Source organism: Scyliorhinus torazame, chromosome 2 (assembly GCF_047496885.1).
Source record: "Scyliorhinus torazame isolate Kashiwa2021f chromosome 2, sScyTor2.1, whole genome shotgun sequence".
Classification (NCBI taxonomy): Eukaryota; Metazoa; Chordata; class Chondrichthyes; order Carcharhiniformes; family Scyliorhinidae; genus Scyliorhinus; species Scyliorhinus torazame.
The window spans coordinates 19,937,853-19,965,153 of record NC_092708.1 but is presented as its reverse complement, the minus strand read 5'-3'; the positions used below and the strand labels follow the sequence as shown (position 1 = coordinate 19,965,153).

Here is a 27,301-nt window from a genome sequence, read left to right as displayed (position 1 = left end):
GCTACAATCTAACATTTAATATTCTTCGTCATCATCATCAGCTATACTGTCTACACCAACCTCTACATAATCTTTCTCCAAAGCTGCCATGTCTTCACGGGCCTCCGAGAACTCCCCTTCCTCCATCCCCTCTCCCACATACCAATGCACAAAGGCGCGCTTGGCGTACATCAGGTCAAACTTGTGATCGAGGCGAGCCCAGGCTTCAGCGATGGCCGTGGTATTGCTCAGCATACACACGGCGCGCTGCACCTTGGCCAGGTCCCCACCAGGTACGGCACTGGGAGGCTGGTAGTCGATGCCAACCTTGAAACCAGTTGGGCACCAGTCAACAAACTGGATGGAACGTTGAGCTTTCATGATGGCAATGGCAGCACGTCACCGCGATAGAGTAGGCAACAGGCCATGTACTTGCCACGGCGGAGGTCACACTTCACCATCTGGTTGTCTGGTTCAAAGCAGGAGTTGGTGATCTCGGCCACAGTTGCTCATGGTAAGCTTTCTCAGCCGAGACTACTGGAGCGTATGTCGCCAGGGGGAAATGGATACGAGGATAAGGCACCAAGTTAGTTTGGAATTCTGTCAGGTCGACGTTCAGTGCTCCATCAAAGCGGAGCGATGCTGTGATTGACGACACAATCTGGCCAATCAGCCGGTTCAGGTTGACGTAACCCGGACGCTCCACACCCAGGTTCTTCTGGCAGATGTCGTAGGTGGCTTCATTGTCGACCATGAAGGAACAGTCGGTGTGCTCGAGGGTGGTGTGAGTGGTCAGGATGGTGTTGTAGGGTTCGACCACAGCGGTGGAGATCCTTGGAGCCGGGTAGACTGAAAACCCCAGCCTGGTCCTCTTGGTATATTCCAGAGAGAGATGGTGCATCAACAGGGAAGTGAACCCAGAGCCAGTGCCTCCGCCAAAACTATGAAACACCAGGAAACCTTGAAGATCTGAGCATTGATCAGCCTGAGGGGAACATAAAAGGGCAGTAAGGTATTATCAACATGCTCTAATTTTGCAAGTCATATTGCATTATGAATCATTTGAATTAAACTCAAGACAGAATAGGTAGGCATTTCGTCCATTTTGCTTGCATCGAATCTTTTGAGAGGACATTCCAATTTTATCCACTTCATCCCCTTCTCCCTACCCTGACAATTCTCCAAGTAAGCATCCAACGCCCTTCTGAAAGTTAGGAATTTTGGGATATTATGTCTGAATGCGCAGATTTAAAAAAAAACATTTGTCCACCCTTCTGCTCGTGGAAACGATTCCTCCTTATTAACTTCCAAAATTCCTTTCCATCTTGAACACACGAAGAACGTTCCCGGCCTCCCCAGTCTCTCCAAATAACTGAAGGATGTCATCCCTGGTACCAGACTTGGTAGCAGAACCATCTCAGGACTTTTAAATCCACTTTTAAATACACTTAGCACTCAGGAATACCCGCTGTACAGGGGTGTCTTGAAACTCCACTTTGAGAGATCTTTGACTGTGGTTTAAATAAAGAGACCCGACCCTGTCAGAAAAATGCAGGATCTCCAGGGGAAGTCTTCAGAAGCAGTATTCTTAGAGACTTACATTCCCAACTGGACTGCCTTCCTTCCTGCAAAATTCCTGGTACTGTAGCTCCTCCCATTAGTTACATCGTCTTACCAAGCTGAAACACAATGGGCGTGATTCAACTAAACGGAAACAAAGTCCCATAGCGAGCGCATTTAGCCGCATGTTTCCCGGCGCTCACAGTGCTGAGAGACACCGTTCGCATTATACAAGGGGCCTCAGAGGAGAATACGTGGCCAAGGCCGCACATTTCCACATCGAGGAGCTCTGCTCGCTGGAACTCCTCAGTGTAGCGAGATCAGGATGCCATTTTTAAATGGCATATCAATCTCCGAAGCCCCCGATGCCCCCCCAACGCACTATGGGAGGGTCCCCACCATCTCCACCCGCACCCCTCCCCCCGCAACACCCACAGAGGACACCCCCAGCCCAATCGCCAGCAGACATAAAATGTCATCTTGGCACCTTGGCAGTGCCAAACTGGCACCCTTACAGTGCTCCTTCCAGCTGGCAGTGCAACCTGGGCACATTGGCAGTGCCAGGCTGGCACCATCAGTGCAGGGTACCAGCATGCACCTGGGGGCCTCTGATCCTTTGGGAGACCCCCACAAATGCCATTCCGTCTGGTCCCTGTTTGTGGAGACCAGTGCTGAACGCACTCGCCCGAGGTCGCTGAGACGAAGGGGACAGATCCCAAAGCCTCTGGTATCTCGGGAATCTGCACATTAAAGTGAGACTAGCCATCGTGCTCTAATATGCAGAATTGATAAAAAGTGAACCCGCCCACAGTGAGCAGGATTTACAATGGGCGGGATTTACAGCGGTAGATCTCCTGAGGCATTGCGAGCCGTGTAAATCCCGGAAGCCGGATCTCCCGGTTTCTAACGGCCATGCTGTGCCGAGCTGCTTTTGGGGTGCAGCTTGGCCATTGGATTACACCCAATGTCTCGACTCCACAGGGAACCCTCTTAATCTAAACAAAAATCTATTAGCCCAAGCTTTTACAATGCTTTAGTTGCACCTACGTCTCTCAAAAAAACCTAGCTGTCTTACAAACCAGGATTTTTAAAAACCGTGATTGCAGCATTCAAACACACAATAACCCAGGCTTTAACCCTTATTGCACCAAATACATATATATCTGAAATTGCTACATCCACCACACAAATTAGACACCAAATGAGGCGAGTCAGAAAGGTAAAGTGTTATGTTTAACTAATTGGATGTGGAGATGCCGGCGTTGGACTGGGGTGAGCACAGTACGAAGTCTTACGACACCAGGTTAAAGTCCAACAGGTTTGTTTCGATGTCACTAGCTTTCGGAGCGCTGCTCCTTCCTCAGGTGAATGAAGAGGTATGTTCCAGAAACACATATATAGACAAATTCAAAGATGCCAAACAATGCTTGGAATGCGACCATTAGCAGGTGATTAAATCTTTACAGATCCAGAGATGGGGTAACCCCAGGTTAAAGAGGTGTGAATTGTACCAAGCCAGGACAGTTGGTAGGATTTCGCAGGCCAGATGGTGGGGGATGAATGTAATGCGACATGAATCCCAGGTCCCGGTTGAGGCCGCACTCATGTGTGCGGAACTTGGCTATAAGTTTCTGCTCGGCGATTCTGCGTTGTCGCGCGTCCTGAAGGCCGCCTTGGAGAACGCTTACCCGGAGATCAGAGGCTGAATGCCCTTGACTGCTGAAGTGTTCCCCGACTGGAAGGATCTGTAAAGATTTAATCACCTGCTAATGGTCGCATTCCAAGCATTGTTTGGCATCTTTGAATTTGTCTATATATGTGTTTCTGGAACATACCTCTTCATTCACCTGAGGAAGGAGCAGCGCTCCGAAAGCTAGTGACATTGAAACAAACCTGTTGGACTTTAACCTGGTGTTGTAAGACTTCGTACTGTAACTAATTGGAGTGAAGGCCTGTGTTCAAATTCCCATGGTTTGAAGAATTAAGATGGACTGTTGGATACACATGATAGCGAGTGGAAATTCTCCTTGGTGAATTCCTTCCCAGATTCCACTCAGATAGGCGCCTTCACGATGACTCACGTAAAATTCGTCACTTTGAGCATGTTATTCTGCTGATGGAACAAGCTGGATGGGCTAGCAGGCAACTCCTGTCCCTAACATTACTGCAGTAAGTATGGTTTTTCCCAAGGGCGGCACGGGGGTGCAGTGGTTAGCACTACTACCTCACAGCGCTGAGGACCCAGGTTCAATCCCAGTCGCGAGTCACTGTCCATGTGGAGTTTGCACGTTCTCGCCGTGTCTGCGTGGGTCTCACCGCCCCCGCACCCTCCCCCACACACAAGCCAAAGATGTGCAGGGTAGGTGGATTGGCCACGCTAAATTGCCCCTTAATTGGAAAAAGTAATTGGATACTGTAATTTTTTTTTAAAGCATGGTTTCCCTGGATTGAGGTAGGGTGAAGCTTTGAGGTTTTCGGATCCGGAGTGGGGAGGAGATACTTATAAATGGCTCCTGGAGTGTAAGTACCTGGCCACAATCGGGGCAGGTTTAGCACAGTGGGTTAAACAGCTGGCTTATAAAGCAGAACGAGGCCAGAAGTGTGGGTTCAATTCCCGTACCAGCCTCCCCGAACAGGCGCCGGAATGTGGCGACTTGGGGCTTTTCACAGTAACTTCATTTGAAGCCTACTTGTGACAATAAGCGACTATTATTCTTAGAGGGGCTGGTTTAGCACACTGGGCTAAATCGCTGGCTTTTAAAGCAGACCAAGGCAGGCCAGCAGCACGGTTCAATTCCTGTACCAGCCTCCCCGAACAGGCGCCGGAATGTGGTGACTAGGGGCTTTTCACAGTAACTTCATTTGAAGCCTACTTGTGACAATAAGTGATTTTCATATTCAACCAAGCACAATGGATATCTAACTTCTCCATCCCCAGCTTTCTCCGTGAATATATCCTAACGGAATCCATGTGACCAACAGCTGGCAAAATATCCCAGTTAAATATTTGATAGGCTTGCTAATGGTCAGGTTGTGTGCATATTGTTGCTTAATTTCAGCAAAGGGTGCGTTACACTTTTCCGACCACCTTGCGACCTGGAAGGACAGAACAGCAGAAGCAGGGGGGACAGCTCCAGCTCAATCAGGACTTTGACATGCCCTTCATTGCCGCTGCGCGAAAATTATGGGACTGCCTCCCTAACAGCACTGCGGGTGTACCTACACTGCACGGACTGCAGCGGTTCAAGAAGGTGGCCCACCACCACCACCTTCTTAGAATCATAGAATCTTGAGGGTAAATAGGGTTGGGCAACAAAAACCCAGCCTTGCTAGCAAGACACATGTTACATAGATTTATCTGTAAAATTAATTTGTATATAAAATAACCAATGCGGACACCCACCAGTTTGCATATTCTTTCCAAGACTTTGTCAATGATCTGTGCACCAATGCAATAACGGCCACGGGCACAGTTGTTTACAGCATCTTCTTTCCCAGTGATAAGGATGGTACAGTTGGCGATATGTTCCAGCTCGGATCTCATCTGCAGGAATAATGGTGGAGAAACACTTGTGATAACTCCCTCCACCACCGATGCACAGTAGCAGCCGTGTGTACCATTTACAAGATGCACTGCAAGAACTCACAACGGTTCCTTAAGCAGCACCTTCCAAGCCCAAAGCCACTGCCATCTAGAAGGACAGAGGCAGCAGATACCCAGGGACCTGCAAGTTCCCCTCCAAGCCGTACATCATCCTGACTTGGAATTATTATTGCTGTATCTTCGTCGTCAAAACGCTGGATCTCCCTCCCTAACAGCACCGTGGGTGTACCTACGCCACATGGATTGCACCAGTTAAGTGGCTCTCCACCACCTTCTCAAGGGCAATTAGGAATGGGTGCAAATGCTGGCCTAGCCAGCGACTCCCACATCCAGGTAGAAAATGTTTTAAAATTAGGAGGGATAGCGATCCTTAATAATGATGTGGAGATGCCGGCGTTGGACTGGGGTGGGCACAGTAAGGAGTCTTACAACACCAGGTTAAAGTCCAACAGATTTGTTTCAAATCACTAGCTTTCGGAGCGCTGCTCCTTCCTCAGGTGAATGAAGAGGTATGCTCCAGAAACATGTCCAGAGGACATGAGCCGCAGTTGTCCAGCGACAGACGTTTGTTTGTCTCATCTTCAGGCGGGCAGGAAGTGGATAAGTGGAGGCAGCGTTAGGGGGCAGTGGGTGGGAGGGGAGGCTTCACAAACACCCAATCGAGGCCTCAAAAGCTAAAACCAGAAATTACCGCTCTCGAGTTTGCACCGAGCGGGAAGGTTTTCCTGCAGAGCCTTTCCCCAGTTAACCACCACCATCCTCATACATCCTCTGTAAAGACTTAATTACCTGCAAATGCTCGCATTCATAGCATTGTCTTGCATCTTTGACTTTGTCTATATATATGTTTCTGGAACCTACCTCTTCATTCACCTGAGGAAGGAACAGTGCTCCGAAAGCTAGTGATTTGAAACATGTGTCTGCGTGGGTTTCCTCCGGGTGCATCTGTTTCCTCCCTCAAGTCCCGAAAGAAGTGCTTGTTAGGTAATTTGGACATTCTGAATTCTCTCTCAGTGTACCCGAACAGGTGCTGGAATGTGGCGACTAGGGGCTTTTCACAGCAACTTCATTGCAATGTTAATGTAAGCCTACTTGTGACAATAACGATTATATTTATGCAGACTCCTAATCCTTTAATGGCCTCTTGAAACTGTCAATAAACTGAACTCAGATGTCAGAAATAGGGTGGGACTTCCATATCCGGGTCTTGCCCATCATTTTTTTTAAGAAAGTCCGTGGAGTTTTCCGGACTCTGCGGAAATCCAGCCCAGTGTGTGTGTGCGGTCAGAGTAAAGTGACAGGCCGATCAATTTCATCGGACAACTTCACTGGCCCAAACACACAGCACCAGAGATTGGGTAGACCAGACCTATATTCCTTGGGGTTTGGAAGAATGAGAGGAGATCTCAATGGAACATATAAAGTCCTTAAGGGGCTTGATGGGGTAGATGCCAAGAAAATATTTCCCCAGACTGCAGAATCTAGAACATGGAGCCAGGGTCCCAGTAAAAGGGTTGGCCATTTAGGACAGAGATGAGTAGAGGTGCTGAATCTTTGGAATCCTCTAGCCCAAGGAACTGCCGAGGCTCCGGTTGTTGATGAAAAAAAAATGAAATGAAATGAAAAAAGCTTATTGTCACAAGTAGGCTTCAAATTAAGTTACTGTGGAAAGCCCCTAGTCGCCACATTTCGGCGCCTGTTCGGGGAGGCTGGTACGGGAATTGAACCGTGCTGCTGGCCTCCTTGGTCTGCTTTAAAAGCCAGCGATTTAGCCCTGTGCTAAAACAGCCCCTTTATTAATTCCCCTGATTATATTCCCCTGATTATCTTCAAGGCAGGAATGGATAGAGAAAAAAATAACAGGTAACGTTCAGGGTGTGCGCCCTTTCTTCAGAATGGCCAGGACCTGAAATATTTACTGTTTCGCCCTCTGCAAATACTTCCTGCACGGGTCCGTTTCTAGCTTCAGATTTTTAGCATCTGCAGCATTTTACATTAGACGTTGATAAGGATTTTGGATAGAAACGGAATTGGCAGATAATGGTGAGGGAGGCCCAGTTGTGGTAAGTCAGCCATGAAAAATTCTTGGGATGTGGGTGTTGCGGGCTAGGCAACTATTGCCCATCCCTAATCACCTTTGAGAAGGCGGATTCTTCTGTTTATTTAGGTCCGCATCTTGATGGGACTGTAGAGTTCAGCAGAGTTATCCTTGATCCCACTGCCAATATTAGCTGGAGATAATGGAATTTTAGTTTGTGCTGAATTCCACTGCTCCATTAAGCACTTTCCACTCAAATCGTTTTACTATAACGCTATCAAATCTTCCCACAATATTTGTAGACTTGGGTGCATACATTACCAATCACAGATGGTTCCAAATCCACAAAGGTGGCCCTGGGCACATGTTTCCCAGCTCCCGTCTCACAGAAGAAGGTGTTGAAGATGTTATCTGCCCCTCCTGGGCTTGTGCCATCCCGTCTGTGCCCATCAGGCTGGATACTGTGTTCCAGGCAGTACAGCTCCCAGCAGGCATTGCCCATCTGGACACCAGCCTGGCCAATGTGAATGGAGATACATTCACGCTGGTGGGAAGAATAGAAAGTCAGACGGATAGCAGCACTGTGGCAGTAAAGAAAAAAGTTATTTTTGTCGCTGTTAATTCTTAGAGCCGCAGCGCAATTTTCCCTCCAAAAGGTGAATTGCTGTGCTTAAGAGTTTCCAACTCTTCCCCCCCCCCCCCCCCCCCCCCATCCCCCCCACCCGCCCACCCACCATCCCTTCTTCCCCTGCCCGACCACTGTCAACTTGCATCATAAAGCACTTTTAACATTGCAAAGAAAATCCTTCCAAACAAGAACGATCAAACATAGAAACATTGAAAATACAAGCAGGAGGAGGCCATTCGGCCCTTCGAGCCTGCTCCGTCATTCATTAGCATGGCTGATCATTAAGTTCAATACCCTGATCCCGCCTTTCCCCCCATATCCCTTTAGACCCAAGAGCTATATCTAATTCCTTCTTGAAATTACACAACGTTTTGACCTCAACTACATTCCCCTCTCTGGGTGAAGACATTTCGCCTCACCTCAGTCGTAAACCCCTTATCCTCAAACTATAACCCCTAGTTCTGGACTCCCCCACCATCAGGAACATTCTTTCTGAATCTCCCCTGTCTAATCCTGTTAGAAGTTTGTAAGTAGCTATCGATAATATTGAGTGGAAACTCTTTATCATAGAATTTACAGTGCAGAAGGAGGCCATTCGGCCCATCGAGTCTGCACCGGCTCTTGGAAAGAGCACCCTACCCAAGGTCCACACCTCCACTCTATCCTCATAACCCAGTAACCCCACCCAACACTAAGGGCAATTTTGGACACTAAGGGCAATTTATCATGGCCAATCCACCTAACCTGCACATCTTTGGACTGTGGGAGGAAACCGGAGCACCCGGAGGAAACCCACGCACACACAGGGAGGATGTGCAGACTCCGCACAGACAGTGACCCAAGCCGGAATCGAACCTGGGACCCTGGAGCTGTGAAGCAATTGTGCTATCCACAATGCTACCGTGCTGCCCTTTAGATCAAATAGTTTGGATGGGGTGGTGTTTGTGCAGTGTGTCCAGAAAGCTTTTCTAACACAGTATGTAGATTGTCCGACCAGAGGGGAGGCCATATTGGATTTGGTACTTGGTAATGAACCAGGACAAGTGATAGATTTGTTAGTGGGGGAGCATTTTGGAGATAGTGACCACAATTCTGTGACTTTCACTTTAGTAATGGAGAGGGATAGATGCGTGCAACAGCGCAAGGTTTCCAATTGGGGGAAGGGTAAATACGATGTTGTCAGACAAGAATTGAAGTGCATAAGTTGGGAACATAGGTTGTCAGGGAAGGACACAATTGAAATGTGGAACTTGTTCAAGGAACAGATACTACGTGTCCTTGATATGTATGTCCCTGTCAGGCAAGGAAGATTTGGTCGAGTGAGGTAACCATGGTTGACAAGAGAGGTTGAATGTCTTGTTAAGAGGAAGAAGGAGACTTATGTAAGGCTGAGGAAACATGGTTCAGACAGAGTGCTGGAGGGGTACAAGATAGCCAGGAGGGAACTGAAGAAAGGGATTAGGACAGCTAAGAGAGGGCATGAAAAATCTTTGGTGGGTAGGATCAAGGAAAACCCCAAGGCCTTTTACACATATGTGAGAAATATGAGAATGACTAGAGCGAGGGTAGGTCCGATCAAGGACAGTAGCAGGAGATTGTGTATTGAGTCTGAAGGGATAGGTGAGGTCTTGAACGAGTACTTTTCTTCTGTATTTACGAATGAGAGGGGCCATATTGTTGGAGAGGACAGTGTGAAACAGACTGGTTAGCTTGAGGAGATACTTGTTCGGAAGGAAGATATGTTGGGCATTTTGAAAAACTTGAGGATAGACAAGTCCCCCGGGCCTGACGGGATATATCCAAGGATTCTATGGGAAGCAAGAGATGAAATTGCAGAGCCGTTGGCAATGATCTTTTCGTCCTCACTGTCAACAGGGGTGGTACCAGGGGATTGGAGAGTGATGAATGTCGTGCCCCTGTTCAAAAAAGGGAATAGGGATAACCCTGGGAATTACAGGCCAGTTAATCTTACTTCGGTGGTAGGCAAAGTAATGGAAAGGGTACTGAGGGATAGGATTTCTGAGCATCTGAAAATACACTGCTTGATTAGGGATAGTCAGCACGGATTTGTGAGGGGTAGGTCTTGCCTTGCAAGTCTTATTGAATTCTTTGAGGAGGTGACCAATCATGTGGATGAAGGTAAAGCAGTGGATGTAGTGTACATGGATTTTAGTAAGGCATTTGATAAGGTACCCCATGGTAGGCTTATGCAGAAAGTAAGGAGGCATGGGATAGTGGGAAATTTGGCCAGTTGGTAACGAACTGGCTAACTGATAGAAGTCAGAGGGTGGTGGTGGATGGCAAATATTCAGCCTGGAGCCCAGTTACCAGTGGCGTACCGTCAGGATCAGTTCTGGGTCCTCTGCTGTTTGTGATTTTCATTAATGACTTGGATGAGGGAGTTGAAGGGTGGGTCAGTAAATTTGCAGACAATACGAAGATTGGTGGAGTTGTGGATAGTAAGGAGGGCTGTTGTCGGCTGCAAAGAGACATAGATAGGATGCAGAGCTGGGATGAGAAATGGCAAATGGAGTTTAACCCTGAAAAGTGTGAGATTGTCTATTTTGGAAGGACAAATATGAATGCGGAATACAGGGTTAACGGTAGGGTTCTTGGCAATGTGGAGGAGCAGAGAGGTCTTGGGGTCTATGTTCATAGATCTTTGTAAGTTGCCACTCTATCATAGATAGAGCTGTGAAGAAGGCCAATGGTGTGCTAGCGTTCATTAGCAGAGGGATTGAATTTAAGAGCCGTGAGGTGATGATGCAGCTGTACAAAACTTTGGTAAGGCCACATTTGGAGTACTGTGTGCAGTTCTGGTCAACTCATTTTAGGAAGAATGTGGAAGCTTTGGAAAAGGTGCAAAGGAGATTTACCAGGATGTTGCCTGGAATAGAGAGTGGGTCTTACGAGGAAAGGTTGAGGGTGCTAGGCCTTTTCTCATTGGAACGGAGAAGGATGAGGGGAGACTTGATAGAGGTTTATAAGATGATATGGGGAATACATGGAGTAGACAGTCAGAGACTTTATCCCTGGGTAGAACAACATAAATTTAAGGTGAATGGTGGATGATATAGGGGGGATGTCAGAGGTAGGTTCTTTACCCAGAGAGTAGAGGGGGCATGGAATGCACTGCCTGTGGAAGTAGTTGAGTCGGGAATATTGGGGATTTTCAAGCGGCTATTGGATAGGTACATGGATTACGGTAGAATGATGGGGTGTAGATTAATTTGTTCTTAATCTAGGACAAAAGTTCGGCACAACATCGTGGGCCGAAGGGCCTGTTCTGTGCTGTATTTTCTACGTAGATCCCCTCTCACTCTTCTAAACTCCAATGAATGTAATCCTAACCGATTTAGTCTCTCCTCATATGACAATCCCGCCATCCCAGGAATCGGCCTGGTAAACCTTCGCTATCCTCCCTCCACAGCAAGAACATCCTTCCTCAGGTAAGGACACCAAAACTCCACACAATCCTCCAGGTGTGGCCTCACCATTGCCCTATACAATTGCAGCGCGGGTTCAATTCCCGTACCAGCTGAGAATTCTGAATTCTCGCTCTGTGTACCCGAACAGGCGCCGGAATGTGGCGACTAGGGGCTTTTCACAGTAACTTCATTGCAGTGTTAATGTAAGCCTAGTTGTGACAAAAAAGATTATTTATTTATATTTAGATAGCAAACTTAATTTTACAGAAGCGACTGAAGGCATTCGGACTGACCAAAGACTTGGGTTTAAGTCGTGCGTGGAAAACCCGAGGAAGTGAATTCCAGAGGTTAGGGCCCAGGCAGCAGAAAGTGTTGTACATTTTATATAGTCGCTCGGGAGTACAGAATTTGAGTATTGCTGAAAAAAAGACATGCCGTCGAAGCTTTTCATCTTGGACTCATCAGGACAGCTCACAGAAAATTACCAATGGTAAAGGGAGAACAACGATTTATACTGCATGTGAAGAGTGTGCTGATTGGTTGGCAATTGGACTAGACGTTGCCATGGAGAATGCAGAATGGAAACATTTAATTATTTAAATTCAAAATGTCTACTCTTACGCCGCAGCTCTGGATTTAGTTTACTTTTCTGAGTCCACACCCACTAATCAAGCATGATGAGCATCAATAGTAAACAGACTCACCCATAATCAAATACAGAATGGTAGAATGCTGAAAAAGGTATGGATGCAAACGGTGGAATGATTAAAATGAGGGATGCAAAAGAATCCAGAAATGGAGGAACACAAGAGTCCCCAGATGCTTGGAGAGTTTGGAGGAGGACAGCGATAGTGAGGTGCAAAGCTTTGAAAACATTGATGAGAATTTCAAAAACATTTAAAGAGGTGTTGCCAAATTCTTGCGCCTCAATGCACTCACCACTGGGTTGGAAGAGGAGTTGAAGAGTGCAGTGTTCACTGTAACTACTGCGTTGCCACATCTATGATTAATCAAACCTCAGACAGAATCTGCACTGTTAAGGAAGGTTCACAATCAGCAAAACTAGACCACATGAGCCTGCCATTCAATTGAGATCATGGCCGATCGGATTATAACCCCCACCTGGGGCTGGTTTAGCACAGGGCTAATGAGCTGGCTTTTAAAGCAGACCAAGGCAGTCCAGCAGCACGGTTCAATTCCCGTACCAGCCTTCCCGAACAGGCGCCGGAATGTGGCGACTAGGGGCGTTTCGCAGTAACTTCATTTGAAGCCTACTTGTGACAATAAGCGATTTTCATTTACCTGGTTTAGCACAGTGGGCTAAACAGCTGGCTTGCAATGCAGAATAAGGCCAGCAGCGTGGGTTCAATTTCCGTACCGGCCTCACCGAACAGGCGCCAGATTGTGGCGACTAGGGGCTTTCCATAGTAACTTCATTGAAGGCTACTTGTGACAATAAGCGATTATTATTATTATTATTACCTACCCCAGATAACCTTTCACCCCCTTGCTCATCAAAAATCTATCTTCATTTGTCTTAATGATATTCAAAGCCTCAACACTTGGATTTCAAAGGGAATTTCAAAGTCTCCAAACCCTCAGAAAATAAATTGCCTCATCCATCTTAAATGGGAGACCCATTGTCCTCGATTCTCTCCGAAAAGAAACCACCTTCTCCATCTCCACCCTGTCAATGCTCCTCAGGATCGGAGATACGTTTTAAACAAGTCATTCCTTTTTAGGTGGACGTTAGCTATACAACCAATCAGAGCACAAACCTAATGTGATCTGTGCAACTTGCTCTCGCAGACTTCATGCTGAATGTCATTTGATACTCCTACAATTATTTGTCTGCTTAAGCTGACCCTTAATGGCCTTTCTCCTGGTGTGTCTCGATGAGGAGCTTCAGGTACATGTCCTACTCGAGTCAGGTGGAAAATACAAGAGTCAGTGCTCTTTAAATTGTTCAAAAAACTTCTGAGCCATGAAGATGTATTCAATAAGCCATGATGTGGAGATGCCGGCGTTGGACTGGGGTGGGCACAATAAGAAGTCTTATAACACCAGGTTATAAAGTCAAATCAGATTATAAAGTTCGAATCACTAGCTTTCGGAGCGTAGCTCCTTCATCAGGTGGGCAATAAACTGGAGGGTGTGCAGAGGAGATTCACTAGGTTAATCCCAGAGTTGAGGGGGTTGGATTACGAGGAGAGGTTGAGTAGACTGGGACTGTACTCGTTGGAAGGATGTGGGGGATCTTATAGAAGCATATAAAATTATGAAGGGAATAGATAGGAGAGATGCGGGCAGGTTGTTTCCCCTGGCGTGTGAAAGCAGAACTAGGGGGCATAGCCTCAAAATAAGGGGAAGTAGATTTCGGACTGAGTTTAGGAGGAACTTCTTCACCCAAAGGGTTGTGATTCTATGGAATTCCCTGCCCAGTGAAGCAGTTGAGGCTCCTTCATTAAATGTTTTCAATATCAAGATAGATAGTTTTTTGAAGAATAAAGGGTTATGGTATTTGGGCAGGAAAGTGGAGCTGAGTCCACAAAAGATCTGCCCATGATCTCATTGAATGACAGAGCAGGCTTGAGGGGCCAGATGGCCTATTCCTGCTCCTAGTTCTTATGTTCTTAATATGTAAAAAGGTGGGACCCATTCATTTGCATGTTTCTCCAATAAACATGAAAACAGCACAGATCCCCCAGAGTAGTACTGAGATAGTGCTGCACTGGCAGAAGTGACATCTTTCTGAGGCGATGTGAACCAAGGCCAATATCCTGGCCAATATCTTTCCTTGAACCAACATCGCGAGCAGAATATCCAGTCACCATCGCATTGCTGTTTGCTAGATCTTGCTGCGTGCAAGTTAATGCTCGATTTATTGTCAAGCACTTTGAGATGCCGCAAGATTGTGAAAGCCAACACAAATTTTTTCTGTTCAAATTTGAACATTGGGGTAGATAAATAAAATGTCAACGTCATCTCTTTCTTTGAGCCATTTCAAACTAGTGTGCCAAGGCAGAGATTCCAACCCCACCCCCCTCCCCGTCTCCAACCCCACCCCCCCTCCCCGTCTCCAACCCCACCCCCCTCCCTGTCTCCAATCCCACCCCCCTCCCCGTCTCCAACCCCCCCCGTCTCCACCCCCATCCCCCTCCCCGTCTCCAACCCCACCCCCCCTCCCCGTCTCCAGCCCCACCCCCCTCCCCGTCTCCAGCCCCACCCCCCTCCCCGTCTCCAACCCCACCCCCCTCCCCCTCTCCAACCCCACCCCCCTCCCCGTCTCCAACCCCCCCCGTCTCCACCCCCATCCCCCTCCCCGTCTCCAACCCCACCCCCCCTCCCTGTCTCCAACCCCACCCCCCTCCCTGTCTCCAACCCCACCCCCCCTCCCCGTCTCCAACCCCCCCCGTCTCCACCCCCATCCCCCTCCCCGTCTCCAACCCCACCCGTCTCCCCGTCTCCAACCCCACCCCCCCTCCCCGTCTCCAACCCCACCCCCCCTCCCTGTCTCCAACCCCACCCCCCCTCCCTGTCTCCAACCCCACCCCCCCTCCCCGTCTCCAACCCCCCCCGTCTCCACCCCCATCCCCCTCCCCGTCTCCAACCCCACCCGTCTCCCCGTCTCCAACCCCACCCCCCCTCCCCGTCTCCAACCCCACCCCCCTCCCCGTCTCCACCCCCCCCAAAGCTAGACCCCAAATTAGTCTTATGTAAAGCCCACTAAGGGCGGTACGGTACGCAATGTTTAGCACTGCCGCCTCATGGCGCCGAGGTCCCAGGTTCGATCCTGGCTCTGGGTCACTGTCCGTGTGGAGTTTGCACATTCTCCCCGTGTCTGCGTGGGTTTCACCCCCACAACCCAAGGATGTGCAGGGTTGGTGGATTGAACACACTAAATTGCCCCTTAATTGGGAAAAAGGAATTGGGTAAGTTAAATTTATTTATTTTTAAATGTAAAGCTCACCATTAAAGTCTTGTGGTGGAGGACTATTTAGTCAGATGTAGGAAAGAGACAAGGAGCTACATTTAAAAAGTAATGGCAGGCAAAGGCGAAGGGGACGTTTCCCAAGGGAAGAATGCAAGTCATCTGGGAGAAAGAACAAAAAACAACAAACTCCCATATCTATAGCAGCTTTCATTACTTTCAGACATTCCAAGGCAATTTATACACGAAGTGTGGTTACTTTTGAAATGCAGGAAACATGGCTGCTAATATTTGCACAGCAGGATCCCACAAACAGCAAGTACAATGAACAGACAACCGGCTTATTCTTTAAAAGAGTGGTTTTGGCCAACGGGTAAATACTTTCCAGCCTAGCCAGACCCAATCACAGCCCAACCCCCACTCTGCCAGGCCCAACCCCAGCCCAACCCCCACTCTGCCAGGCCAAACCCCAGCCACAGCCTCAGCCCAGCCAGACCCAACCCCAGCCCAACCCCCACTCTGCCAGGCCCAACCCCAGCCCCAGCCCAGCCCAGCCAGACCCAATCACAGCCCAACCCCCACTCTGCCAGGCCCAACCCCAGCCCCAGCCCAGCCAGGCCCAACCCCAGCCCAACCCCCACTCTGCCAGGCCCAACCCCAGCCCCAGCCCAGCCCAGCCAAGCCAGGCCCAACCCCCACTCTGCCAGCCCCAGCCCCAGCCCCAGCCCAGCCAGGCCCAACCCCAGTCCAACCCCCACTCTGCCAGGCCCAACCCCAGCCCCAGCCCAGCCAGGCCCAACCCCAGTCCAACCCCCACTCTGCCAGGCCCAACCCCAGCCCCAGCCCAGCCAGACCCAACCCCCACTCTGCCAGGCCCAACCCCAGCCCCAGCCCAGCCCAGCCAGGCCCAACCCCAGTCCAACCCCCACTCTGCCAGGCCCAACCCCAGCCCCAGCCAGGCCCAACCCCAGCCCCAGCCCAACCCCCACTCTGCCAGGCCCAACCCCAGCCCCAGCCCAGACCCAGCCAGACCCAACCCCAGCCCAACCCCCACTCTGCCAGGCCCAACCCCTGCCCCAGCCCCAGCCCAGCCAGACCCAACCCCAGTCCAACCCCCACTCTGCCAGGCCCAACCCCAGCCCCAGCCCCAGCCCAGCCAGACCCAACCCCAGTCCAACCCCCACTCTGCCAGGCCCAGCCCCAGCCCCAGCCCAGCCCAGCCAGGCCCAACCCCAGCCCAACCCCCACTCTGCCAGGCCCAACCCCAGCCCCAGCCCAGCCCAGCCAAGCCAGGCCCAACCCCCACTCTGCCAGGCCCAACCCCAGCCCCAGCCCAGCCCAGCCAGGCCCAGCCCCAGCCCAACCCCCACTCTGCCAGGCCCAACCCCAGCCCCAGCCCCAGCCCAGCCAGGCCCAACCCCAGTCCAACCCCCATTCTGCCAGGCCCAACCCCAGCCCCAGCGCCAGCCCAACCCCCACTCTGCCAGCCCCAGCCCCAGCCCCAGCTCCAGCCCCAGCCCAGCCAGGCCCAACCCCAGTCCAACCCCCATTCTGCCAGGCCCAGCCCCACCCCAGCCCAGCCAGGCCCAAGCCCAGTCAAACCCCCACTCTGCCAGGCCCAGCCCCAGCCCCAGCCCCAGCCCAGCCAGACCCAACCCCAGCCCAACCCCCACTCTGCCAGGCCCAACCCCAGCCCCAGCCCAGCCCAGCCAGACCCAACCCCAGCCCCAGCCAGGCCCAACCCCAGCGCCAGCCCAGCCAGGTCCAACACCTGCCCAACCCCCACTCTGCCAGGCCCAGCCCCAGCCCCAGCCCAGCCCAGCCAGACCCAACCCAAGCCCAACCCCCACTCTGCCAGGCCCAACCCCAGCCCCAGCCCAGCCAGGTCCAACCCTAGCCCCAGCCCAGCCAGGCCCAACCCTAGCCCAGCTCCGCCAGGCCCGGATTACGTGTTCCCGGAGCGTGACTTGAACCTTCAACCTTGTGACTCCAGGGGAGAGAGAGTTAACCCACTGACTGAGGTTCTGACCACATGTTAAGGCGGATAGATACCAAATAAATATTTAATTTGGAAAAGTCCAAGTGGTAGTGGGTAAATTCCACAGGGCAGTGGATGGGGAAACATCACACCAACTAGGAACTGAGAAGAAAGTGTTGTCACCTTTCTGATAGATCATTTAAAATAGGAACCATGACTGTACATTTTATGCAAAGACATTAAAGAAATGTAATTAAAAAAGGTAGAGTTTGCATAGGACCAAAAGATAAGTTAACAAAGACAGACGACAGGCAGCACGGTTCCATTACTTCATTAAAAACATTATTGACTTCACAATGTGCTCCGACTCGTCTGGGAGCACGGGCACAAGTGGTGACCATTCATATCTAAGCTGCCAACCAATTAAACTGTGGCTGATCTGTACTTCAATTCTGTTCTGATCCCCTTCCCCATGTCTCTTGTCTTGAATATATCTCGGTTAACACAAAGTCTTTTTGAGGAGGGAGGTTAACGTCCATTTGAAGGATTGCTTCCTGCCCTCAGCCCGGCTAACATTTTAAGGTTATGCCTCTCTGGTACAGGACACCCCCACGCCCCTCCTCTCTGTTATCAACTCTGTTTTAATGATTTTAAACATCTCAACTAGAACCGTAACCTTACAACACAGACTATACAAACACAGACCAAGTATGTAAACCAGTCTTCAGAATTTGAACAATCTGGGCTCTCAATTTCCAAAGGGAACCGGACATAGAAGTTTGAAAAATCAACCTATGACTGACAGACACAGCTGACCGCCGAGATTTGTACCAATCATTTAAATCAATTTACCGCCATTTACAGACCCCAACCCCCCCACCCCCATACATCAACCCCCCCATTCCCCAACCCCCCATACCCCAATCCCCCCCATATCCCACCCCCTCACACCCCAACCCCCCCCATACCCAACCCCCCATACCCCAACCCAACACCCCCTCACACACAACCCCCATACTCCAACCCTCCATACACAAACCCCCCATACCCCAACCCCCCCATACCCAACCACATACCACAACACCCCCCGCCCCCAGACACCAACCCCCCGTCCCCCATACCCCAAGCCCCCCGCCCCATACCCTAATCCTTCCTCCCAACCCCCATATCACAACCCCCCTCCCCACCCCATACCACAACCCCCCTCCCCACCTCCATACCCCAATCCCCCAACCCCCCAACCCCCCTCCCCAACCCCCCGATACCACCTCCCCACCCCATGCTCAAACACCTCCCCACACCCATACCACAACCCCCCTCCCCACCACCATACCCCAACCCCCCCATACCCTACCCCCCCATACACCCCAACTTTAACTCCCCCATACCCCAACCCTCCATACCCCAACCCCCCCATACCCAACCCCCCATACCCCAACCCAACACCCCCTCACACCCAACCCCCCATACCCCAACCCAACACCCCCTCACACCCAACCCCCCAAACCCCAACCCCCCATACACAAACCCCCCATACCCCAACCCTCTCATACCCCAACCCACCCACCCTCACACCCAACCCCCCATACCCCAACCCCCCCATACCAACCCCCCCATACCCCAAACCCCCAACCCCAATGAAACCCCCCTCACACCCAACCCCCCATACCCCAACATACCCCAACCCCCCAACATACCCAAACCCCATACCCCACTCCCCTCCAACAACCCCAATCCCCACCAACATACCCCAATCCCCCCAACATACCTTATCCCCCCAACATACCCCAATCCCCCCAACCACATCCCAACCCCCCCCAACCCCCCCAACCCCCCTCCCCCAAAACCCCTCCCCAACCCCGCTCTCAACACCTCCCTCTCCCAACTCCCTCAACACCCCTCCCCCAACCCCCTACCCAACTCCCTCCCCAATCCCCCTCCCAACACCCCCTCCCACAACCCCCTCAACACCCTGCCCCCAACCCCCTCCCCCAGCCCCTCCCAACAACCCTCCCCCAACTACCCTCCCAACCCCCCTCCCACAACCCCCTCAACACTGTGCCCCCAACCCCCTTCCCCACCCCCTCCCAAACCCCCTCCCACAAACCCCAACCACTCTCGCAACCCTCCTCCCCAACCCCCTCCAACCCCCTCAACATACTCGAAACCCCCTAACCCAAAACCCACAACCCCCACAGCATACCACAAACTCCCCCATACCCCAACACCCCAACCCACCATCCCCCATACCCCAATCCCCCCATACCCAAACCCACCATACCCACTCCCCCATACCCCAACCACCCCATTCCCCAACCCCCCCATTCGCCTGCTCACCCAACCCCACATACCACAGTCCCCCACATACCCCAGCCCCCCACATACCCCAGCCCCCCACATACCCCAGCACCCCACATACCCCTGCCCCCCCACATACCCCAACCCCCCTCACCTCCTCCCACCCAACCCCACACCCATACCCCAATCCACCTCACTCCCCCACCCATACCCCAACCCCCCCCACACATACCCCAAACCACCTCATCCCCCCACCCATACCCCAACCACCCTCACGCCCCCACCCATACCCCAACCCCCATCAACCCCCCAACCCCCCCACCCATACCCCAACCCTCTCCATACCGCAGCCCCCCCCAACACCCCAACACCCCCTCACCCATACCCCCAACCCCCTCCATATCCCAGACCTACAATACCCTAGCCGCCCCCCATACCCCAACCCCCCATACCCCAACCCCTCCCCCATACCCCAGCCCCCCATACACCAAACCCCCCATACCCCAACCCTCTCCATACCCCAGCCCCCCCAACACCCCAACCCCCCTCACCCATACCCCCAACCCCTGCCATACCCCAGGCCCACAATACCCTAGCCGCACCCCCATACCCCAACCCCCCAGATACCCCAACCCCCCATATACCCCAACCCCCATATACCACAACCCCCCCATATACCCTAACCCCCACCATATACCCCAACCCCCTCATAGACCCCAACCCCCATATACCCCAACCCCCCATATACCCCAACCCCTATATACCCCAACACCCCCATATACCCCAACCCCCCATATCGCAACCCCATACCCTAACCCCCATACCCTAAAGCCCCCATACCCCCCACACCCCCCATACCCCAACCCCCATAACCCCAACCCCCCCATACCCCAACCCCCCATACCCCAACCCCCCCAAACTCCAACCCCCCAAGTACCCCAACCCCCCCCATACCCCAACCCCCCCATACCCCAACCCCTTCCCCCATACCCCAACCCCCCATACCCCAACCCCCCATACCCCAACCCCCCCATACCCCAACCCCCCCATACCCCAACCCCCCCATACCCCAACCCCCCATACCCCAACCCCCATACCCCAACACCCCATAGCCCCAACACCCCCAAACCCCAAACCCCCATACCCCAACCCCCCATACCCCAACCCCCATACCCTAACCCCCATACCCCAACCCCCATACCCTAACCCCCATACCCTAACCCCCATACCCCAAACCCCCATACCCCCACACCCCCCATACCCCAACCCCCATAACCCCAACCCCCATACCCCAACCCCCCATACCCCAACTCCTCCATGCCCCAACCCCCACATACCCCAACCCCCTCATACCCCATATCCCACCCCCATACCCCAAACCCCATACCCCAAACCCCCATACCCCAAACCCCCCATACCCCAACCCCCCCCATACCCCAATCCCCCCATCCCCCCATTCCCCATCCCCCCTACACCAACTTCCCCAAACCCAAACCCCCTCCAACCCAAACCCCAACCGCCCCCAAACCCAATCCCCCCCAAACCCAAACCCCCCCAAACCCCCAAAACCCAACCCCCCAAACCCAAACTCCCACCCCCCCAAAGCCCAAACCCCCACCCCCCCATACCCCAACCCACCCCTCCCCATACCCCGACCCACCACCCCCTCCATATTGTCACGTGTACAGAGGTACACTGAAAAGTATTTTTCTGCAAGAAGCTCAAACAAATCATTTAGTACATGAAAAGAAAAGAAAAACAAAATAGGGCAACACAAGGTAATGCCAAGTATGTAGGCAGACAGATACTCCGCCTCCCCCATGAAATGAGAAGTGATCCCTCTCTCTGATCAGGACAGTTGAGAATCTCCGCAAATGCAGGCTCAGATACACATCTTTAACTTGAAACAAAACAAGACTTTCCCTTCTAACTTCAACAGATTAAAGATTGTGGCCATGCTGGCTCCCATACACTCACTGTCGTGTTGGGTGTTCTGGTCTACAAACAGGTCAACACGGCTGGAGATGGTGTAACTCTATTTTATTAACAACTCAACTGTAATAAGATACTGTAAGCTTGGGTACGTGCATTACCAGCTTATCTGTGGACCCTGTCCTATCACTATCTAGGTGAGGCACTCAGCACATGGTGAATGTCCGAGAGGCAGGCTGTGAGCTCTGTGCTCTGAGCTGGCTGCTCCTAGAAGGGGCGGGAACTCTGGTGTCCCCTGTCTTTATAGTGCGTGGGCTCTCACTGGTGATTGGCTGCGCTGTTGTGTATGCTGGTTGGAGTTACTACTGTATGTCCATCAGTGTGTCAGTGTGTGTGTGATTGCACCATGATATGTTGATGTCTATCATGACATCCCCCCTTTTCGCAAAGAATATGTGCCTACATGAGAATAAATAAAGTGTAGTGAGTGTGTCTGATCATGTGTGTGCGTTATTTACATCAATATGTACATGTGGCTATACTATATGCACAGGAAGGTGCCAGGTGCAGAGGAAAACTATGTTACACCAAGAACAAAACAAATGCTATTAACAAACAATGGAAAACTCTTAAACAGTGCAGCAGAACAAGTCAGTGAGTCCAATAGTGCAAGGTTTATAAATCAAGTCTTTGGGGTGGGTGACGAATTCGGGTTGACCGCCTCAAGGGTGGTTCAGGATCCACCGGCTGAGGAATGGGCCAGGCCACGGTCGAGTGAGGAGGAGGCAGGGTATTCGGAAGCTCAACAAAGTCCATGTCAGAGACAACAGGAGGGCGTGGCACCGGTGCAGAATTCCGTAGCGAGCGTGGAACCAGACGAAGGGCGCGCTGATTGCGGCGGCGAATGGAGCCATCAGGCAAACGAGCGGGGAGCCACCTGTCTAAGAACCTCAGCGGTTGCCGACCAGCCACCCTTCAGAAGATGTATGCGGACATGATCTCCAGGCACCAGGGCAGGAAGATCAGTCGCCTGAGCATCATGAGCCGCCTTGTGTTGCTCACGCTCTTGTTGCATCCGCCGAAGTACCGGAGCATAATCGAGGTCTGGAACGTGAATGGGCGGCACAGTGGTCCTGAGGGCGCGACCCATAAGCAGTTGGGCCGGCGATAGGCCCGTGGACAGTGGGGCCGAGCGATAGGCCAGCAAGGTGAGGCAGAAGTCAGATCTTGCATCAGCAGCCTTGCAGAGGAGATTTTTTTACAATGTGGACGCCCTTCTGTGGCAGGCTGTGAGCTCTGTGCTCTGAGCTGGCTGCTGCTGGAATGAGCGGGAACTCTGGTGTCCCCTGTCTTTATAGTGCGTGTGCTCTCACTGGTGATTGGCTGCGATGTTGTGTATGCTGGTTGGTCCTACTGTATGTCCATCAGTGTGTCAGTGTGATTGCACCATGATATGCTGATGTATATCATGACACTCACCATTTTAATGTTGTGTCAGTTCTCTCTCTGCTGTAAGGGGTGAAGCAGCAGAAGGGCCAACCAATTCAACCTGGGAAGGGAGGCAGAGGGTGAGACAACAGCAAAGATTTGTTCCCCAGAGCACTAATTAGCCAGCTGATCACAGTATGGGGATTGGTTTCTGGTATTTCATAGAATTTACAGTGCAGAAGGAGGCCATTCGGCCCATCGAGTCTGCACCGGCTCTTGGAAAGAGCACCCCACCCAAGGTCCACACCTCCACCCTATCCCCATAACCCAGTAACCCCACCCAACACTAAGGGCAATTTTGGACACTAAGGGCAATTTAGCACGGCCAATCCACCTAACCTGCACATCTTTGGACTGTGGGAGGAAACCGGAGCACCCGGAGGAAACCCACGCAGACACGGGGAGGATGTGCAGACTCCGCACAGACAGTGACCCAGCAGGGAATCGAACCTGGGACCCTGGAGCTGTGAAGTAATTGTGCTATCCACAATGCTGCCCGACATAAACGACCGAAATCAAGGAAATGACAACCTGCTGCTGCTGAAGTTACACACCTTCCAAATGAGCTGTCATTTTTAAAACATTTCCCCATTTTTATCGGTGTGCATGTCTATTCCTCACTGAATAGAAGGTAGTGATTTTATATAGTCCCTCTCAGCCACAGACAAGGTCAGCATTTATTACCCACCCGAAATTGGGCAGTAAAATGTCAACCATATTGGTGTGGAGTCCAAGATCATTTCAAGACATCAGTGAACGCAATGGGTTTCTTCCAACAAACCACGAGTCACTTTTACTGACACCCCAGATTTTTTGAAAGAGAGAGACACCTTGACAAGATTTCTCCTCTTGCACCCAATGGGACAAATGCAAGAATGCCAAATTTCCAATGATCACAACAATTTATATCACAGGAGAAAAGGGTGGTAATTAGTTGGCAAGTTGACTCTGATTGGCCGGGACATTGCCATGGAGACAGTAACGGGGAACAATAGGCTCCCCAAGCTCCCGGGTAATTGAAAAAGAGATGAGAGGATGGAACATTTTGGACATGATTTTACCAAAAACATTCCAAATGTGGTAGCGAGTGGGAATTGCCGCGAGCTTCCTGATGTTCGGCACGGTGAGGCTGTCACCGCTATCAAACGTTAATAGGTCCACTTGATTTTTGTAGATGGGTTATCCATCCCAGTGATGGAGAGGGAGAGGTGGGAAGAGTTGGATTCCCCTTTGGTTCCAGAGGAAATTAGGAAATGTGTTGGGTTGATGCAGACGGGTAAAAATCCTGGCCCAGATTACTTCCCCATGGAGTTTTATGAGATGTTTGCGGAACAATGCCACCATCATACACCGAAGAAGAACCAGGCAATGTGCCTCAATGACTACCGACCAGTCGCCCTGACTTCAGTCGTAATGAAGTGCTTCGAGGGGTTGATCATGAAGCGCATCACCTCCATACTCCCAGAACGCCTTGATCCACTGCAATTCGCATACCGCTGCAACCGGTCCACATCAGACGCCATTTCCCTGGCTCTACACTCATCCCGAGAGCATCTCGAAAACAAGGACTCCTACATCAACTCCTATTTATTGTCGACAGCTCCACCTTCAACACCATAATCCCAGCCAAGCTCATAGCAAAGCTCCAGAACCTAGGACTTGGCTCCCCACTCTGCAACTGGATCCTCGATTTTCTGACCAACAGACCACAATCAATAAGAATGAACAACAACACCTCCTCCACAATAGTCCTCAACACCGGCGCCCCGCAAGGCTGCGTACTTAGCCCCCTACTCTACTCCCTGTACACACACGACTGTGTGGCAAAACTTGGTCCCAACTCCATCTACAAGTTTGCTGACGATACGACCATAGTGGGCCGGATCTCGAATAACGACGAGTCAGAATACAGGCTGGAGATAAAGAACCTAGTGGAGTAGTGTAGCGACAACAATCTCTCCCTCAATGAAATGAAATGAAATGAAAATCGCTTATTGTCACAAGTAGGCTTCAAATGAAGTTACTGTGAAAAGCCCCTAGTCGCCACATTCCGGCACCTGTTTTGGGAGGCTAGTGCGGGAATTGAACCGTGCTGCTGGCCTGCCTTGGTCTGCTTTAAAAGCCAGCGATTTAGCCCAGTGTGCGAAACCAGCCAATGCCAGCAAAACTAAAGAGCTGGTCATTGACTTCAGGAAGCAAAGTACTGTACACACCCCTGTCAGCATCAACGGGGCAGAGGTGGAGATGGTTAGCAGTTTCAAATTCCTAGGGGTGCACATCTCCAAAAATCTGTCCTGGTCCACCCACGTCGACGCTACCACCAAGAAAGCACAACAGCACCTATACTTCCTCAGGAAACTAAGGAAATTCGGCATGTCCACATTAACCCTTACCAACTTTTACAGATGCACCATAGAAAGCATCCTATCGGGCTGCATCACAGCCTGGTATGGCAACTGCTCGGCCCTGGACCGCAAGAAACTTCAGAGAGTCGTGAACACCGCCCAGTCCATCACACGAACCTGCCTCCCATCCATTGACTCCATCTACACCTCCCGCTGCCTGGGGAAAGCGGGCAGCATAATCAAAGATCCCTCCCACCCGGCTTACTCACTCTTCCAACCTCTTCCATCGGGCAGGAGATACAGAAGTCTGAGAACACGCACGAACAGACTCAAAAACAGCTTCTTCCCCAGTGTCACCAGACTCCTAAATGACCCTCTTATGGACTGACCTGATTAACACTACACCCTGTATGCTTCATCCGATGCCGGTGCTTATGTAGTTACATTGTATATGTTGTGTTGCCCTATTATGTATTTTCTTTTATTCCCTTTTCTTCCCATGTATTTAATGATCTGTTGAGCTGCTCGCAGAAAAATACTAATTTTAGATATGTGACTCTTTGTCCCGGGGTTCATTGCCCGTTACACTTGCACAGGCCTCTATCTCCTTGATCCTTGAGAAAGCAAGGACCCTGTGGAATGTTGTTACGTACTGACCTACTTCGCTTTTAAATGCGGCCGCTAAGTTACTTGCAGAAGTGCTGGCCAAGCTGTTGGAGTTCTCCCTCCCAGAGGTGATCCCAGAGGTGATCCCAGAAGACCATACTGGCTTTGTCAAAGGTCAGCAATTGTCGACCAACGCACATCGTCTATTAAATGTTGACCTCCCCCCCCCCCCCCCCGCCACCTGCCACCTTTGGTGCCCAAACCAGAGGTGATTGTTACCCTAGATGCTGAAAAGGTGTTTGATAGGGTGGAAGGATGGAGTGGGGATATCTCTCTCGATTCTTGGGCAGGTTTGGATGAGGACAAAAGTTTATATCCTGGATTTGTTTATTACAAGATCCAGTTGCTGGTGTTCGCATGAATGCTTCGAATTCGGGCTACTTTCTGCTGAATAGGACCATGAGGCAGGGATGTCCTTTGTCTAGTTCTCCTGTTTGCTCGGTCAATAGAACCACTGGCCATAGTCCAGTAAGTGGAGGGGGATAAAACGGGGAGGGGTGGAACAGATGTGTCCTTGAAGTGGATGACCTGGTTCTTTCTATTGTGGACACATATTCACTGTCGATGAAATAAGAAGCTACTTGGGAACATTGGCTTCTTCTCGGAGTAGAAGTTAAATCGGGATAAGAGCGAATACTCACCAGTTAACCCCTGGGGAGGGGTGGGGGGGCCGATCTGGGGATGCTACCTTTTCGTCTTGCCAGATGTAGCTTCGTTATCTGGGAATCCAGGTGCGATTGTGCCCTGCTTCATAAACTTAATTATGCTGGTCTGGTTAACCTGGTTTAATCGCATGATTAAAATTAATGTGCTCCCGAGATTTTCATTTCTTTTTCAATGTCTCTCCAAGTACTTCTTTGTTAAAATCAATAAATTAGTTGTGGTAATACCAGGTATTGCGGTACCCGAGAGGTGGATGACCATTGGCTAGACCTAGGAGTCTACCATTGGCCAACGTACATAGCTCCGCCCTGAGAGGCGGGGTATAAGAACCAATGCCGTCCCAGCAGCCTTCACTTTCTGTATCGAAGCTGCTGGGTACAGTTCCAGCTGATTAAAGCCGATTAGTTATGACTCACCTTGTCTTGAGAGTAATTGATTGTGCATCATTAATGTCTTCATTTATTTGGACGGGTAAGATCTCAAGGATGCGTCGGCCAGTCCCACAGAGAGAGATGCAATCTGGAGGCTTGGCCATACCCAATTTATTATTTTACTGTTTGCAGGCAATTTTGAGAAGGTGCTGGGGTAGTTCAGTGATCCGGGTTTCATGTCGGGGCAAGTGGAGGCGAGGTCCTGTGAGGGTTCTCGCCCTTGGTGCCTTAGTAACCGCATCACTGCCGTTCTCTCAGGCAAGATTGTCCTCAAATCCCGGAGCGGTGGGTGCCCACCCTGAGAATCTGGAAGCAGTTCAGACAGCACGTTT

General features: G+C 51.1%; 1 pseudogene; it reads right to left on the bottom strand.

Moving 5' to 3' along the window:
* LOC140385723 (tubulin alpha chain-like) lies at positions 1-26,670 on the bottom strand (annotated as a pseudogene).
* Between the last annotated feature and the right edge of the window lie 631 nt (positions 26,671-27,301).